A 6000-nucleotide genomic window follows, 5' to 3' on the forward strand; every position below is an offset into this window, starting at 1 on the left:
GACTTGCTGATGGGGTCCTAATGGAGGCTAAGGTTAAAGATTAAAAAAAGGAAGTTATAGAAAGGTTATGGAAAAGGAACCCTGAGAAAAGAGTTTTGTGTATGGTTAGGCGTGGCTAGGATTAGAACAAATTAAATAAATGAATCTTAAAAGTAAGGTTGTACAAAACTAGAATTTTATTCTTTCTGTTAAGAGGACAACGTTTTTTTTGGAATATCTGCTTTTGATAACGGTTTCTTTACCTCTTAAGTAATCTGTTGTAACTTTCTATATTTGCCTTTGAAATCTTCTGTTATCACTTTGGTTAAATGAATAAGTACTGTTTCACAGTGATCTACACTACGATCCTGATTGATCAACTGTTTTTAAAACTTTTGATATTTTTGACAAACTTCCCCAAATCAGATTCTAAATAGAGTTCTTTTGACCTCTAGCTAACTTTGGGATGTTTCAGAGGGCCCCTGTAACATCTCAAAGAGAGGTATTAAACTAATTATACTTATTTGGTTAAATTACATGGGAAGCATTGTCAAATAAGTGATGATAAGCCTTCTTAAGTTATAGTTAGTTAACATCTATTTCTCTCTACCTGATCCATCCAGAATTTGGCTTTCTTTGTCTGGCTCCCCTCTGGACTTGGTGTTTTTTTATGATCCAGGTTGCAACTAGTTATACTAATCATTGTTCTAATTGATCTCCCTTTGTAGTTTTTAAACTGTTTATGCTTTGTGACTCTTGCTGCTGTACTATAATCTTAGTAATGTTACTAGTGATATCCTGTTATTTTATGATTGTTGTTTCTTGCATCACCTACTGTGTAACCAGCTCTCTGACAAAGTTGATGACAGCTAAACATCTTGAGGCAATTGATCACATATATAGCTCTGTATAAAATTAATTTTAATGTATATAGAAAGAAGCAACAAGGGAGAAACATTTCCTGGATCATAATAGACTAGTAAGACAGATGATCCAGAGAATTTTTAGGTTATTAACAGGACCGAATCTAGATATAGCTCTTGAACGGGCTCTCAATTAAATCCTCACTAAACCTAGGAATGAGACTTCCTAGCACCATGGGACAAATTTGTCATAAAATGCCTCTCAAACCTTAATCGAATTTATGACCAAAAGGGGAGAGACTGTGAACAAAAAAGAATAAACAGCGTCACTCATCACCCAGTTATACAAGTGGGTTAAATCACAACCCACCACAGTCACCCACCAACAGTGCACCCTAAGGGGAATTCAGGATGAAAAAACAGGATGAGGCATTCTGTGCTTTGGCCCCTAGATAATTAGGTGCATATCTCAGGAAGAATGTCTTTTATTTTTATTTTTTTTCTCTCTGGCTGCGTTGGGTCTTCGTTGCTGCGCACAGGCTTTCTCTAGTTGCAGCGAGCGGGGGCTACTCTTCATTGCGGTACGTGGGCTTCTCATTGCGGTGGCTTCTCTTGTTGCGGCACGCAGGCTCCAGGATGTGCAGGCTTCAGTAGTTGTGGCACACGGGCTCAGTAGTTGTGGCTCGCGGGCTTTAGAGCGCAGGCTCAGTAGTTGTGGTGCATGGGCTTAATTGCTCTGCAGCATGTGGGATCTTCCCGGACCAGGGCTTGAACCTGTGTCCCCTGCATTGGCAGGCGGATTCTGCACCACTACGGAAGTCTCAGGAAGAATTTCAATGACCCCAGATTCTGGCATCTTCCCACACACAGAAAAACCTAAAATCATTAACTTGAGACGTCTGTTCTTTGTGATTAGCAGTGATCTTTTACCAAGATGCATGCCTGACTACACGTATTTCCCAGCCAAAACAAAGTCATGTGTATCCTGGCTCCTCGCCCACCTCTTCAGAGCAGTTCTTCAGAGCTACTGAGTGGCTGTCTCCCGAGCGGGAGTCCTCAGTAAGACCCCAAATCAAACTCAAACTCACAATTCTCATGTTGTGCATTTTTCTTTAAGTTAACACTAGAAATGCAAGAATTGTGAGCCCCACACCAGAATACTGGATCAAAGCTGCCTTTTAACAAGATTCTCAGATGAGTCATATGTACAGTAAAGTTTGAGGAACACTGTTGATAACATCCCATCAATTAAAACTCTCCTCACTTATGGTGAAAAACACAAGGAAGACTTTTAGTTAGTTTTACAAAACTATTTTTGAATATTCTGTTTTGCTTTAGAAATTTCTTTTACTCAAGTGCACAAAATGGTTTACAGCTCAGTGAATTATCCCAAAGTGAAAACATCTGTGTACTGACAACTCAGGGGAAGAATTGTATCATTATCCTTTCGCCTTTATACTTTCTACCTCTCCCTCTTACCTAAAGGTAGCCACTATCTTGACTTCTTACAGCATAGATTAGTTTTACCTGCTTTGAACTTAATACAAATGAAATTTTAAAAATATGCATTGCCTGTGCCTGACTTTGTATAAAATTTCATGTTAGATTACCCATTTATTGTGTGTAGCTATAGTTTTTTCCACTTTTATTCTATAGAATTCCATTGTATGAATATATCACAATTTATCCATTATACTATTAAAGGACATTTAGGTTTCCAGTTTTTAGTTATTTATAAATAATGCTATAAACATTCTTAAACATGTCTTTGGGTACACACTTACATGCATTTCTGTGGGTGTACCTAAGCGTGAAATTGCTATGTCATAGATGACCATGTATGTTCAACTTTAGGAGATGCCATCAAACAGTTTTCCAAAGTGGTTGTACCAACTTACACCCTCACCAGCAGGGTATGAGAGTTGCACTTCCTCCCCATTGTTGGTCTTTTCAATTTTGACCATTCTAATGGGTGTGGTAGGTGAATACTTTGTAGTTTTAATTTGTATTTCTTGTATACTAATGAAGATGAGAGCCTTTTCATATATTTATTGACTATTTGAATATTCCCTTTTGTGAAGTCTCATGCCCCCCCCTTTTTTTTTATCGTGTTGCCAGTCTTTTTCTTAGTGAGTCATAAGAGTTGTAAGTATTCTGGATCTGAGCTCTTTTGTCAGTTATATGCACTGCAAATACTATTTCTCACCCTCTGGCTTGCCTTTTCACTCTTTTTTTTTTTTTCGGTACGCGGGCCTCTCACTGTTGTGGCCTCTCCCGTTGCGGAGCACAGGCTCTGGACGCGCAGGCTCAGCGGCCATGGCTCACGGGCCCAGCCGCTCCGCGGCATGTGGGATCCTCCCGAACCGGGGGCACGATCCCGTGTCCCCTGCATCGGCAGGCGGACTCTCAACCACTGGGCCACCAGGGAAGCCCTGGCCCTGTAAGATTTAATGAACACAAAGATGAAGGGAAAAGCAGGGTCTGAATGTGCACCTAAGATATGCAAGGGCTCTGTGTTCTTAGGTGAGTGTTTGTACTCATGAGAAGAGGGAAAACTCATTTTAACAAGTTCTTGAGAGGATTAAGTGAGAAAATATGTGAGAAATTTTTGGTAAATACATAGGTTATCAAAATTGGGTTGAAATTATTTGACAGTTTTGCCCAGGGACCAGTCTAATTGTGTGTGTGTGTGTGTGTGTTTGTCTATGTGTGTGTGTGTGTGTGTGTGTGTGTGTGTGTGTGTGTGTCTGTGTGTTTGCTTAGCACGTATTGGGATTGTGGCACCCCTGGTGATCCTAAAGTGAGAATTACCGCTGACGTTGCAAAGATGAGTTTGTCCACCAGAGGGAGACAAAGCACTTCTCCATGAAAAAGGCCCCACATAAAACCCATTCTCCGACGTCACAGCTGCGTCAACTCCAATTTATATAATGTGCCAAGCAGCACAAATGTGGGAAGATAGGTAAAATTATCTTTGGTACTGTTCTTGCCACCACTGGCAAAAGTTCCAGGTCTAACTTAAGGAACAACATGTGGAGAAAAATATATCTTATTCACCCAGAACTAGCATCTAGAAATATTTTCAATTCCTTTTCTAGCTCACTTTGATAAAATAGACCATATAAACTGACATCAAAACTGAAAATAAAAAAGGATGGGGGATTTCCCTGGTGGCGCAGTGGTTGAGAGTCCGCCTGCCGATGCAGGGGACACGGGTTCGTGCCCCGGTCCGGGAAGATCCCACATGCCGCGGAGCGGCTGGGCCCGTGAGCCATGGCCGCTGAGCCTGCGCGTCCGGAGCCTGGGCTCCGCAACGGGAGAGGCCACGGCAGTGAGAGGCCCGCGTACCGGGGGGAAAAAAAAAAAAAAGGGATGGGTAGCGTTGTTGATATATTATAGAGTGTAAAATTTTGAAATAAAATTACTCTAAGAATTATGCAAATAGAAATCAACATCAACATGAGTAGATTAGCTTAAGATATGCTCACAGTATTTTAGGAAATATACAGACATAATAATGAACCTTACGTTTATTTCTTTTTTTAAAATTTTTAAATTTTTGGCCGTGAGGCTTGTGGGATCTTAGTTGCCTTACCAGGAATCAGACCCTCGCCCTCAGCAAAAAAAGCGTCCTAACCACTAGACTGCCAGGGAATTCCCCTTTATGTTTATTTCTAAATCTGAAATACTTGATTGGCAATTCTCAACTCTCAGTTTCTCCCATCTCTTGCTAAGCTCTATCATAGAAGCTCATAGAAGCTATAAAAGCTACGATCTTAATCTCTGTCCCCTTTTAGCTGCAGATGGTCAATGAGATGTAGGTAAAAAACACTAGGGAGGCTTCCCTTCCAGAATGAAATGATAAGACTTAGTACAAAAAAAATTCCTTTTCTCCCTTGTTCCCCCCTCCTCCTGCCCCATATTCCTGGGGACAGAAAACTTGGAGGTGGAATAACCATCACTGTCCATGAGATGACAAATGTGAGGATAAAAGCCAGTATAATTAAGGTTGTCAGAGAGGACAGGCCGGAGGAGCCTGGGTCCTTCCCTGATGAACATTATCTGAGCCAAAATCCATAGTTCCACATACCACTTGGTTAGGGAGAACATTTTCAACACAATGGTACTAGAAAAGCCAGGAAGTCCTGTCACCCTACCTGATATAGCCTGTGATTTCTTCAGGGTCGGCACCAAGTTAAAGTACACAGACCCCTGCTGTGACTGAACACACAGTCAACAGAATAGAAATAATAAACCAAATGGTAATAAAAAACAGGTATTTGTATCAACGCAGGCCTAATTTGGTCTTTAGGGTGGACAGATGACAAACAAAGGTATCTAATTGGAAAATGAACTGGGAAAGAGTAAGATTTCTACATTTTGATTAAGCAGAGTGGGCAATTTGCTATTTGATGGCTAGGATATTCAGGATAATTGCTGTTCTATGGTCTAGTGCAGGAGAATTTCATGGAATAGGATTTCTCGGAAATCAGGGGTTGTTTAAAGAACTTGGGAGAATTGAGTTGGCGAAATAGGGGGAAGATATTATAGGCATATGAGGTCTCCTTGGAAAGGTCCTAAAGGTTTGGGTGGGTCCTCCCTGGAGCACAACATAGAACTGTGCCCCCTGGAGCTGTCACAAGTCGGCTCTGTGAGCTGCCCAGGGGACAGTGACGGTGTACTTCTGGAAAGCAAAGGTAATTGACTAAGAAGTAGGAGGAAGGAAATCCCTTTAATTGTTGAACTTCATCAGGTCTTCTCCTCATGCTGTTCTCACTTTCAGGCTTTTATTACCCTCTGGTAACACTCAGGTCTTTATCTCCAAACCTAACCTCTCCCTGAGTTTTCAGGCTCCTTTCCAACTGCCACCTGGATTTTTGCACATTCATTTCAAACTCACCATGTCCAAAAAGGAACTCATTGAAGTGTCTTTTCTTCCTGTACATTCCGTTTCCCATTCTGTGTATTTTTTGTACAGCTTTTATTCAGTGCTGACTACGTGCCACTCACTTTGCTAGTGCTGGTGGTACAAGGATGAGCAAAACCAGACATGATTCTACCCCACTGCGTTTTCAGTCTGGAGGGGCAGACTGCTACTAAGCAAATAAGCACACAAATGAGTACATATTTCAGTCTGTGATGACAAAGGAATGGACAC

This window comes from Globicephala melas, chromosome 16 (genome assembly GCF_963455315.2).
Source record: "Globicephala melas chromosome 16, mGloMel1.2, whole genome shotgun sequence".
NCBI lineage: Eukaryota > Metazoa > Chordata > Mammalia > Artiodactyla > Delphinidae > Globicephala > Globicephala melas.